General features: G+C 47.4%; 1 protein-coding gene and 1 pseudogene across 2 annotated transcripts in view; one reads left to right on the forward strand and one right to left on the reverse strand.

Annotated features, from left to right (window-relative positions):
• The window catches only part of ZNF487 (zinc finger protein 487), a 70,706-nt gene that overhangs the window by 379 nt on the left and 57,475 nt on the right, over nt 1-12,852 (forward strand). The window lies entirely within an intron of this gene.
• On the reverse strand, nt 7,348-7,528 carry LOC123567040 (small nucleolar RNA U3; annotated as a pseudogene).

Raw genomic sequence — 12,852 nt, forward strand, 5'->3', positions numbered from 1 at the left:
AGTGGAGCGGCGGGAAAGATCCCTCTGACTGCCCCTGAGGCCCTGGAGGAAGGCCACTGGTAAGCCCCGCAGGACACTGAAATGTGCGCTCAAAGGACTCCTGATTTGAAGACTAGGATGGGAAAAGGAAATGAGAACCATGGCAGGCCGTGGTGGCGCAAGCCTGTGGTCCCAGTAATTTGGGAGGCTAAGGCGGGAGAATCGCTTGAGCCCGGGAGGTCGAGGCTGCAGTGATCCGTGACTGCTCCACTGCGTCCAGCCTGGGCGACAGAGCGAGAGGCTGTCTCAAAAAATAAAATAAGGAAAGAAGTACACTGAGGGCCGGGCGCAATGGCTCACGCCTGTAATCCCACCACTTTGGGAGGCCGAGGCGGACGTATCACGCGGTGAGGAGAGCGAGACCATCCTGGCCAACATGGTGAAACCCCGTTTCTACTAAAATACAAAAAATTAGCCGGGCGTGGTGGCGCGCGCCTGTAGTCCCAGCTACTCGGGTGGCTGAGGCAGGGGAATCGCTTGAACCCGGGAGGCGGAGGTTGCGTGAGCCGTGATGGCACCACTGCACTCCAGCCTGGCGACAGAGCGAGACTGCGTCTCAAAAAAAAAAAAAAAAAAAAAAAAAAAGTACGCTGAGTACTCCAGAGATCGCTTAAAGGCGTCTCAGAGCGGGGCAAGCGTTAGGAGGGATTTGTCAGGTCGAAGTTGCTCACGTGGTAATTCCGTGGTGTGAGAAGCCCCCAAACCTCAGAATGTAACTCAGACCCAGGTCGAGGGCAAGGTTTTCAGTCACAGAGCACCTGAACACAGAGATTTGGTGGCTAATGGCTAAGCCAGGGACAGATTTTTTTTTTTTTTTCTCACGCTTTGTAAGGCTAATAATTATAATCATTTCATTTTGGTGGACCTTCTTCATGAAGAGATGATGTCAAGGCACTCATCACAGGTTAAGCTGAACATTATTACTATTACTATTTCCAGACTGGGTCTCTCTCTGTCAGTCAGGCTGGAGTGCAGTGGGTACAATCACGGCTCACTGCAGCCTCGACCTCCTGGGCTCAAGCAATCCTCCTGCCTCAACCTCCTGAGTAGCACCACCACTATTGGCTCAATTTTGTATTTTTTTTTTTTTTGAGACCGAGTGTTGCTCTGTCACCCAGGCTGGAGTGCTGTGGCGCAATCTCGGCTCACTGCAAGCTCTGGTTCCCGGGTTCACACCATTCTCCTGCCTCAGCCTCCCAAGAAGCTAGGACTACAGCAGCCCGCCACCACGCCCGGCTAATTTTTTGTATTTTTTAGTAGAGACGGGGTTTTACCATGTTAGCCAGGATGGTCTCGATCTCCTGAACTCGTGATCCACCTGCCTCGGCCTTCCAAAGTGCTGGGATTACAGGCGTGAGCCACCGTGCCCGGCCTTAAATTTTGTATTTTTTGTAGAGATGGGGTTTTGCTATGTTGCCCAGGATGGTCGGGAACTCCTGGATTCAAGCCATCTGCCCACCTCTGCCTCCCAGAATGTTCAGATTACTGGATTGAGCCACGCACCTGGCTGAACGTTATTTTCTAAATCACCAGAGAAAGTAAAGGAGTGCTCAAAATAGTGTCAGATGATGAGTGGGATGACTGTGATGAAGGAAGGAGTTTGTCAAAAAAAAAAAAAAAAAAAAAAAAAAAAGCTAGTTCCAAGAAAGAGAACGGAAAGAGTAAAGCAGGAGCTGTCAGAAGAGGTAAAAATGTCAGAAGAGAAAACTATGTAATTTGAGGCCAAATTACAGAAAATAGTTCCTGCAAAAATCAGATAGATATTTAGCACCATAGGAAGGGGGTGAAAATCAGATAGGTAGGTATCCTTAAGAAGTTGTGGCCTGCCAGGCGTGGTGGCTCACGCCTGTAATCCCAAGACTGGGAGGCCGAGGTGGGTGGATCACTTGCAGTCAGGCGTTCCAGACCAGCCTGGGCAACATGGCCAAACCCCGTCTCTCCCAAAAATGCAAAAAAATTAGCTGGGCATGGTGGCACGTGCCTGTAGTCCCAGCTACTCTGGAGGCTGAGGCAGGAGAATCGCTTGAATCCAGGAGGCAGAGGTTGCAGTGAGCCAAGATTGTGCCAGTGCACTCCAGCCTGGGCAACAAGTGCAAAACTCTGTCTCAAAAAAAATAAATAAATAAAAAATATAAATAAATAAATAAATAGACTGCATCACAGCTCATGCTGTAGAAAGATGTTTCTGGAGAGAAAAATTCAAGTAGCCAATTTAAATCAAATATTAGGAAACTTAAACCAAAAGAGCTCACGCCTGTAATCCAAGCACTTTGAGAGGCTGAGTCAGGCAGATTACCTGAGGTCGGGAGTTCAAGACCAGCCTGGCCAACATGGTGAAACCCTGTCTCTACTAAAAATACGAAAATTAGCTGGGCGTGGTGGCACATGCCTGTAATCCCAGCTCCTCAGGAGGATGAGGCAGGAGAATTGCTTGAGCCCGGGAGACGGAGGTTGCAGTGAGCCAAGATTTTGCCACTACTCCAGCCTGGCTGACAGAGCAAGACTCTGTCTCAAAAAAGAAAGAAAGAAAGAAAGAAAATTAAACCAAAAGACTAGTAATACTTCAGAACTTAGGGACTGTCAAACCAGTTGCAAGAAGATATATTCATGCAATCTTTGTATTAAGAGTCTCTCTAGCTGGGCGCGGTGGCTCAGACCTGTAATCCCAGCACTTTGGGAGGACAAGGCCAGTGGATTGCTTGAGCCCTGGAGTTCAAGACCAGCCTGGGGAACATCGTGAGACCCGGTCTGTATTTTAAAAGTTTTTAAAACAAAAAACAAAACGAAAAAAAAACCTCTGAGCTAAGTGGACCTTTGATCCCCTCACTCAAATTTGACAGTTCTCCATTATTCATAAATGAGGTAATAGTTGTTGGAGATGGTCTTCTCTGAATGCAAGACTAGTACTTTGGCCTGACTATGAACTTCCTGCCGTCCTAAGGAGTCATCCCAGGTGTCCACTATATCTTTTTCAGCATTGAGTACTAGCACAGTCACATGTAGGCTTTCTTCCACAGTGAAGACTTGGCATCAATCAGAATGATGCCACAGGTCCTCGGCCTTTTCCACACTGGGCTCACTTTATCAACTGGCAAATGCTCATCCACACCTGGTCCACCTGGACTATCTCCTTATCTGTAGCCCTTTCACCTCTGTGTGCATAGAAATGTCTTATCTAAGCTCTGAAATCTAAACATTCACAGAGCACCTTGATGCTTGAGAGCATCTTCACAGACGTATACCTTTAAGATCTATGGTTTAAAACAATTGAATTGCAAAATGTTGCTTCTTACAGATTGACCTGCCTGATTATTTCCTGTTGTTTATGTACATTGATTATTATCAAAAACTTTATTTTTTTTTTTTTTGAGACGGAGTCTCGCTCTTGTTGCCCAGGCTGGAGTGCAGTGGTGCAATCTCGTCTCACTGCAAGCTCTGCCTCCCGGGTTCACACCATTCTCCTGCCTCAGCCTCCCGAGTAACTGGGACTACAGGCACCTGCCACCATGCCCTGCTAATTTTTTTGTATTTTTAGTAGAGACAGGGTTTCACCATGTTAGGCAGGATGGTCTTGATCTCCTGACCTCATGATCCACCTGCCTTGGCCTCCCAAAGTGCTGGGATTACAGGCGTGAGCCACCGCGCCCGGCCAAAAACTTAATACTTTTTAATAAATATTGTCAGGCATTTTTTTTTTTTTTTTTTTGAGATGGAGTCTTGCTCTTGTCGCCTAGGCTGGAGTGCAATGGCACGGTCTTCGCTCACCGCACCCTCTGCCTCCCAGGTTCAAGCGATTCTCCTGCCTCAGCCTCCCCAGTAGTTGGGATTAGAGGTGCCCACCACCAGGCCTGGCTAATTTTTGTATTTTTAGTAGCGATGGGGTTTCGCCACTTTGGCCAGGCTAAACTCGAACTCCTGACCTCATGATCCACCCGCCTTGGCCTCCCAAAGTGTTGGGATTACAGGTGTGAGTCACCGCGCCTGGCCAGTATTGTGAGTTTTAAAAAACAAGTTCCCCTCTAGAAACTCCTCATCCATACAATTGGTTACAGGTTTGGAGTGTTACAGAGGTTTTTTAAATCTTCTACTTAGTAGTTCTTGAAAAATTACCTTACCTATTAAGCTGAGATTCCCCTTTCCCCCAGGACAGTGCCATTAAGTAGGCAGGGATCACCAAGGTTCAGAGATGTCTCTTGCTCAAAAATCATAGTATCTGTTAAATAGCAATAACTGTAGCTAACACATACTGCATTCTCACTATGCTTTGCACTATTCTACTTAATCCCATTGAAACCTCATAACAACCCAGCAGTAGATACTACCACCATTTGGCAGAAAGAAACTGAGTCACCCAGCTTCCAGATGGCTGAGCTGGAAGTTGTATGGGGGCTGGAGGCCCCATCTGATTCCAGGGTCCGTTCTCATCTACTGCATCTAGATCCTAGTAAGAAACGGGCTTTTCAGGCTGTCTCCTAAACCCCTCCTCTCGTCCCTTTCCCATCTGAGAGGAGAATGAAGTGAGAAAGCCAACTGACCTGTCTAGTCACAGTATACTCCCTGTCCAAATGTCAGTTTTCTTCTTGAAGTGAGGTGCTCTAGGAGGCAGAGATAACCCAGGTGGGAAGAGGCAAATTCGGCAGTCACAGCCTTGTCTGGTTAATTTTCTTGACTAATACAGAAAAGTGCAACTTTGAAGCTGCTCTGATGCTCACTGAAGTGAGCTACCACCAGGAAGGCTGGACCCCTAGGTTATTTGCAGTTCTTTCAGAGAACTTGACAGTTCTTTCAAATAACATTTTTTACTATGTATTAAATAGTGAAAGAAGGATTATGGGATACCTGAGCTTGCTGGTTACTTGCTTGAATTGGTTTCTTTGCCCAATAAAAGACCACAGCTTGATTAGGTGGTAGTGGCTAGTGTTGGTGGAGTGGCTGCCCTTACTTTGCCCATTTCCCCAGCAGGCCAAGCAAGCAACTGAGGGCCTTACTTGGATGTTAGTAAGCTAAGTTCTAGCTCTTCACCCTTTTTTTTTTTTTTTTTTTTTGATACAGAGTCTCACCCTGTCGCCCAGGCTAGAGTGCAGTGGCACGATCTGGGCTCACTGCAACCTCTGCCTGCCAGGTTCAAGCAATTTTTGGCTAATTTTTGTATTTTTATTTATTTACTTTTATTTATTTATATTTTGAGACGGAGTTTCCCTCTTGTCCCCCAGGCTAGAGTGCAATGGTGTGATCTCGGCTCACTGCAACCTCCGCCTCCCGCGTTCAAGCGATTCTTTTGCCTCAGCCTCCTGAGCAGCTGGGATCACAGGCACCCACCACCATGCCCAGCTACATTTTTTTTTTTTTGGTATTTTTACTAGAGATGGGGTTTTGCCGTGTTGGCCAGGGTTGTCTCGAACTCCTGACCTCAGGTGATCCACCCGCCTTGGCCTACCAAAGTGCTGGGATTACAGGCATGAGCTACCGCGCCCAGCCAATTTTTGTATTTTTAGTAGGGACAGGGTTTCACCATGTTGGCCATGCTGGTCTGGAACTCCCGATCTCAAGTGATCCACCTGCCTTGGCCTCTCAAAGTGCTGGGATTATAGGCAGGCATGAGCCACCACACCTGGCCAGCTCTTTCTTCATTCTAAGTCATCTTTTAGTCTGATCATGAGTTTTCCCACCAAAAACTGTACAGTTAGATGCCTTCATCTCTATGGAGCCTCAGGAGAGTCAGAAAACTTCATTTGGATCAAAATGTGCAAGGGACAGGACAGCATGCATTTTCTCTTTCTCTCTACCTTTCTTTTTCTCTTATTAACTTCCATTTAAAAAAAAATTATGGAATATTTTAAACATACAGAAAGTTGTAGATCTATAACAAAGTTAACAGACATTTTGCTCTTTCCTTTTATTGTTTTTGGACAAAAGATTACAGATAGGCCAGGCGCGGTGGCTCCACGCCTGTAATCCGAGCACTTTGGGAGGCCGAGGCGGGCAGATCACAAGGTCAGGAGTTCGAGAACAGCCTGGCCAACATGGTGAAACCCCGTCTCTACAAAAAATACAAAAGTTAGCTGGGTGTGGTGGCATGTGCCTGTGCCTGTAATTCTAGCTTCTCGGGAGGCTGAGGGAGAAGAATCACTTGAACCCAGGAGGTAGAGGTTGCAGTGAGATTGTGCCACTGTACTCCAGCCTGGGCAACAGAGCAAGACTCTGTCTCAAAAAAAAAAAAAAAAAAAAAAAAAAGATTACAGATAAACCAGCGCTCCGAGGTGCTTTTCTACTCTTTAAAAAGCATTACTGGGCCAGGCGCGGTGGCTCGTGCCTGTAATCCCAGCACTTTGGCAGGCTGAGGTGGACGGATCACCTGAGGTCAGGAGTTCGAGATCAGTCTGGCCAACACAGAGAAACCTGTCTCTACTAAAAATACAAAATTAGGCAGGCATGGTGGCATATGCCTGTAATCCCAGCTACTCGAGAGGGTGAGACAGGAAAATCGCTTGAACCCGGGAGGCGCAGGTTGCAGTGAGCAGAGATCGTGCCATTGCAGTCCAGCCTGGGCAACGAGAGTGAAACCCTTAAAAAAAAAAAAAAAGAAAAGAAAAAAGAAAAACATTACTGGCCGGGTGCTGCAGCGGCTCACACCTGTAATCCCAGCACTTTGGGAGGCTGAGGCTGGCGGATCACAAGGTCAGGTGTTGGAGACCAGCCTGACCGACATGGTGAAACCCCATCTCTACTAAAAATACAAAAATTAGCTGGGCGTGGTGGCAGGCGTCTGTAATACCAGCTACTTGCAGGCGTCTGTAATACCAGCTACTTGGGAGGCTGAGGCAGGAGAATCGCTTGAACCCAGGAGGCGGAGTTTGCAGTGAGCCGAGATTGAACCACTGCACTCCTGCCTGGGCAACAAGAGCAAGACTCAGTCTCAGAAAAAATAAATAAATAATAAAATAAAATGAAATAAAAAATAAAAAGCAGGCCAGGCGTGGTAGCTCACACCTATAATACCAGCACTTTGGGAGGCCAAGGTGGGCGGATCATGAGGTCATGAATTCGCGACCAGCCTGGCCAACATGGTGAAACCCCGTCTCTACTATAAATACAAAACTTAACTGGGCGTGGTGGTGCATACCTGTAATCCCAGCTACTCCAGAGGCTGAGGCAGGAGAATTGCTTAAACCTGGGAGGCGGAGGTTGCAGTGAGCCGAGATCATGCCACTGCACTCCAGCCTGGGTGACAGAGCAAGACTCTGTCTCAGAAAAATAAATACATAAAAAGCATTGCTGTAAATATATTTTTTTCCTTTGGTAACTGAAACCACTCAGCCTGTGTCCTCCCCCTCTCACTCCCCCCGGAGGAGAAGAAACATCAATGGTGATAGCAACACCGGCTTCACACTCAGGAGAAAACTGCACCTCCTGTCGTTTCCGGGGCTCTACACTTTCACAGAAAGTTCTCTAGTAACCAACTACAGAAATGATCCCTGAAAGCTGCCTAATTTTTGAGTGATAAAATATTTCTAAATTGGTCAGGCACAGTGGCTCACACCTGTAATCCCAGCAATTTGGGAGGCTGGGGAAGGTGAATCACCTAAGGTCAGGAGTTCGAGACCAGCCTGGCCAACAAGGTGAAACCCCTTCTCTACTAAAAATACAGGCCTGGTGCGGTGGCTGACGCCTGTAATCTCAGTACTATGGGAGGCTTGAGGCAGGTGGATCACCTGAAGTCAGGATATCAAGACCAACCTGGCCAACATAGTGAAATCCCGTCTCTACTAAAAATACAAAAATCAGCTGGGCGTGGTGGCACACATCTGTAATCCCACCTACTCTGGAGGCGGAGGCAGAAAAATTGCTTGAACTCAGAAGGTGGAGGTTGCAGTGAGCCAAGTGCTCTACTGCACTCCAGCCTGAGCCACAGAGCGAGACTCCTCAAAAAAAAAAAAAAAAACCTGAAGATAATTTTATACAGTCAATGGGGAGTATTGAAGTTTCAGGATCAGGGATTTAATTAAATTTGTGGCCCTTTAGGTAAATATCTTTAAAGAATATTGTTTCAGGCAATGTAGTTTGTGTGTGGGTGTGTGCTGTCTTGACTTGTTTTTAGGCTCTGGCTAAAAGTCTTCCTCTTCTTGAGCTGCCGATTATGTCTGCATCCCCAACCACCTCCGTTATCAGGCTCAAACACTAGGGACCATTATACACCCAGCCTAATCACTCCAGGGCCAGCTACTAGACAACTAGAGTCAGCCCCCATGTCCTTCAGCCCCCAGAAATTACTCAAATTAGCTAATCCCAAACCTGTTGGCCTTGCCTAACCCTTCTCTTCCTGCAAAAACCACAACAAAAGCTCTTCCGCAGTTCCCCCCTCACTCCCTCTGCCTAGTGACCCCTTCTGTTCCTGCTGAGTGGCCTTGTGTGAAGCCCCAGGGAAATGAGAGTACCAAACTAAAACTTGGGCCAACATGGTGGCTCACGCTTGTAATCCCAGCACTTTGGGAGGCAGAGGCAGGCAAATCACTTGAGGCCAAGAGTTCAAGACCAGTCTGGCCAACATGGTGAAACCCTGTCTCTACTAAAAATACAAAAATTAGCCGGGTGTGGTGGTGCGCGCCTGTAGTCCCAGATACTCGGGAGGCTGAGGAAGGAGAATCACTTGAAACTGGGAGGTGGAGGAGCAACCTCCTCTGAGAGTCTGGAGCGCCACTACTCTCCAGCCTGAGGAAGTGAAAGACTGTCTCAAACAAAAAACAAAAACTAAAACTGTAAAACTTGTAAAACTGGTTTGTGACTCCTGTACTGCATCTAACCTCACCATACCTCACCTAAGGTAACCTGTTTTGTTTGTGTTTTTGTTTTTGAGACAGAGTCGCTCTGTTACCCAGGCTGGAGTGCAGTGGCTCCATCTTGGCTCACTGCAGCCTCCACCTCCCAGATTCAAGCAATTCTCCCACCTCAGCCTCCCAAGTACCTGGGATTACAGGCACATGCCACCACGCCCAGCTCATCTTTGTATTTTTAGTAGAGATGGGGTTCCACCATTCGTTAGCCAAGCTGGTGTAAAACTCCTGACCTCAAGTGATCCACCCACCTGGGACCCCCAAAGTGCTGGGATTACAGGCATGAGCCACTGTGCCTGGCCAAATCTGAGCTTTTTATAAAATCTTCATCATAATGGTTCTTAATAAAGTTGACTTTAAAGTTTTATTCCCTCCTACAACAGAGGGTGGGGAAAAAAGGTAGTTCATAAAGATCAGTTGATCTTTTTAAAATAATTTTTAATTGACAAATAATTGTACATATTCATGGAGTACATAGTGATGATGTTTTGATACATGTAACGTATAGAGATCAGGATAATTAACATCCATCATCTCAAATAATTATCATTTTTTTGTGTTGGGAACATTCAATATTTTTCTCCTAGCTATTTGAAACTATTATGGTGAACCACAGTCATCCTATGGCACAGAAAATCAGATAGCTGTACTTATGTATATCCTTTAGCAAATCTCTCCTTATCCTTCCTTTCCCGCCACCATTCCCTTTTTTAATTTTTTTTTAAATTTTTTTTACTTTTTGGAGACAGGGTCTCGCTTTTTCTCCCGGACTGGAGTGCATTGGCTCAGTCTGTGCTCACTGCAACCTCTGCCTCCCGAACTCAAGCGATCCTCCCATCTCTGCCTCCCGAGTAGCTGGGACCACAGGCTCTGGCCAGCACACCCTGCTAATATTTGTGTTTTTCTTTTTATAGAGACGCGGTCTCGCTATGTTGCCCAGGCTCATCTTGAACGGATTGCTCAAGCAATCCGTCCGTCTCCTTTTTCCAAAGTACTGGGATTACAGGCGTGAGCTACCGTGCCCGGCCTTGTTTTTTAAATTATTTTTTTTTTGTTGAAGGTCTCACTGTGTCGCCCAGGCTAGAGTGCAGTGGTGCGATCCCGGCTCACTGCAGCCTCGACCTCCCGGGCTCAAGCGATCTCTCCGTCCTCAGCCTCTTGGGTAGCTGGGACCACAGGCGCGTGCCACCACCATGCCCAGCTCTTTCCCAGTTTAACTGTGGTTAAAACTGGTGTTTGGGGGCAATGAGAGAGACCCGCGAAAAATGGGAAACAAGGGATAGGGCTGACCTCTTTTGCGGACAAAGAAAAATAAAACAAAGTTTCCTCAGAAAACTAAGTTGCCTCACAGCCGCCTGGTATCAGGAAGCACTGAGCCCGCCCAACGCGGGCTCCTCCCCGAGCAGGCCGCCCTTGTCCGCCCGGAGCTGGGGAGGGGGGGGCGGCCGCGGGACCACGTGGCCCAGAGCGCCCTTCCTGCGCCGCCAGCGGTGGCGGAGCCGGGCGCGCCTGCTGAGCGGGGCGGGACGCGGACTCCCAGGCTCTGCGGAGAGCGGCTGCCACCGGCCTCTGATTTTTTCTTGAGACCTAGTCTGGCTCTGTGGCTCAGGTTGGAGTGCGGTGGTGTGATCACGGCTCACTGCAGCCTCAGCCTCTTCTCGCCTCAACCGCTCCGGTAGCTGGGACCACGAACGGGTGCTACCACCCCCGGCTACATTTTTTGTATTTTTAGTGGAGACGGGGGTCTCTCCATGTTGGCTAGGCTGCTCCCGAACTCCGGAGCTCAAGCGACCGACCGGCCTGCCTGGGCCTCCCAAAGTGCTGAGACTGCAGGCATGAGCCACCGCGCCTGGCCGAGAGCCTCTTTTGGCTACTCCTCGCCTTTCCGGGGCCAGGCGTGTGCAGCTCAGTGGAGAAGGGTCCCTGCCCTCTACGAGACGTCCTGGTTGCCGAGGTCAGAGGCGCGGAGAACGGGAGACCTGAGGTGCGTTCCAGCATGTTCCTGCAGCCCTCCACTCCCTCCCGCAGTTGCGTAACGTCAGATCCCTGAAACACATCTCACATACGCTAGGCGTGACTGGTGGTGTTTCTCCCTTTGAACCCTGATAGATACAGGAGGCCACTAACAGAGATAAGGAATTGTACCATGTACTCCATACTTCAATAACTGGGTGCTTAGAGACGAGGCTGAGTTCTTACTGCTATCGTAACACCCACGGCAGAGGTTAACCTCCTATCTGACAAGTGGTCAACTTTTCTGCCTTCGGGAAGACTTGGGGCTGGGCTGAGGGAGATAATCTAGAACTTTTATAGTGATCCCGTGTACATTTCCCTAGAATGATGGATTAGGGTATAGGGATTAAATATACAATGTATACTTTAATATACATTAAAAAGTTCTGGAAGGATGTACCTCAAAATGTTTTTAGTGGTTTCTTTTTTCCCGTTTGGAACACTGGAACAACCGACTCTGTTATTTTAGCCCTGTCTCCTTCATTGCTTCTCCAAATTCAGGGACCTCACTGGAGCAAACTTGTTTGCAGGTCGTCTGGGCACCCTCTTGAAATAAATTGTCTCTCTTTGCTCTTACAGGTCTCAACTGCTTCTTACCAATGTTAATTCCACCGACTACTATCAGAATCTGATGAGCAATCCACTCATCAGATAAGCTGTTTCTACACTGTCCTGAATGACCATATTATAGATGCTGGGAAAAAAATTGTATTAAAGACTGAGTCAGTTGGGCATGGTGGCTCATGCCTGTAATCCCAGCACTTTGTGAAGCCGAGGTGGGAGCATTGATTGAGCCCAGCAGTTCAAAACCAGCCCTGGCAGCATAAGCGAGACCCTATCTCTACAAAAAAATTTTAAAATTAGCCAGGTGTGGTGGTGTGTACCTATAGTCTTAGCTACTTGGGAAGCTGAGGTGGGAGGATTACTTCAGCCTAGGAGGCTGAGGTTGCAATGAGCTGGGATCACACCACTGCCCTTCAGCCTGGGTGACAGAGCAGGACCCTGTTTCTTTAAAAAAAAAAAAAAAAGTGGACTTTGTTATCTTTATGCATATGACTCATCGATATAGCTGTAGTTCCATATAGAAAGCACACTTAGATTGGGCACAGTGGCTCATGCCTGTAATCCCAGCACTTTGGGAGGCCAAGGCTGGCGGATCACTTGAGGCCAGGAGTTCAAGACCAGCTTGGCCAACATGGCGAAACCCTGTCTTTACTAAAAAATACCAAAATTAGCTTGGTGTGGTGGCACATGCCTGTAATCCCTGCTACTCCAGAGGCTGAGGAATGAGAATAGCTTGAACCTGGGAGGTGGAGGTAGCAGTGAGTCAAGATTGCTCCACTGCCCTCTAGTCTGGACGACAGAGTGAGACTCCATTTCAAGAAAGAAATAAATAAATAAAATAAAACACTTAGGAACATGCTATAGAAAACTAAAATTATAAATGTTAAAAATTTACTCTGTTATTTGTTACTGGAATATGTTCATTCTTGCACTTGGGACTAGACTTAGAGATTTTAGAAATTGCAGACCAAATAATGAAGCTCCCATGTAGATCTGACTCAGAAAAACACGGAACACTGTTGTGGAACACCATCCCTTTTCTCACTTTTTACCCCTATTCTGCCTCCTCCATCCCTGGAAACAAGGCAACAGTCCTCTTCTGTGGTTACACAGTACCTTGCTTTAGACATTCTAACTGCCTTCTTCATCCTCTCAAAACTCGATAATTTAGGTAAGACTTAAGAAGTTTCAGACTAGTGGCCAGACATGGTGGCTCACGCCTGTAATCCCAGCACTTTGGGAGGCCAAGGTGGGCAGATCACCTGAGGTCGGGAGTTCAAGACCAGCCTGACCAACATGGAGAAACCCCATCTCTACTGAAAATACAAAAATTAGCTGGGCATAGGAAATATATATGTTTCCATAAAGTATTGAATCTTCTGTTTAATCACATCAGTAGGAATCT

This window comes from Macaca fascicularis, chromosome 9, assembly GCF_037993035.2.
Source record: "Macaca fascicularis isolate 582-1 chromosome 9, T2T-MFA8v1.1".
In the NCBI taxonomy this organism is placed as follows: domain Eukaryota; kingdom Metazoa; phylum Chordata; class Mammalia; order Primates; family Cercopithecidae; genus Macaca; species Macaca fascicularis.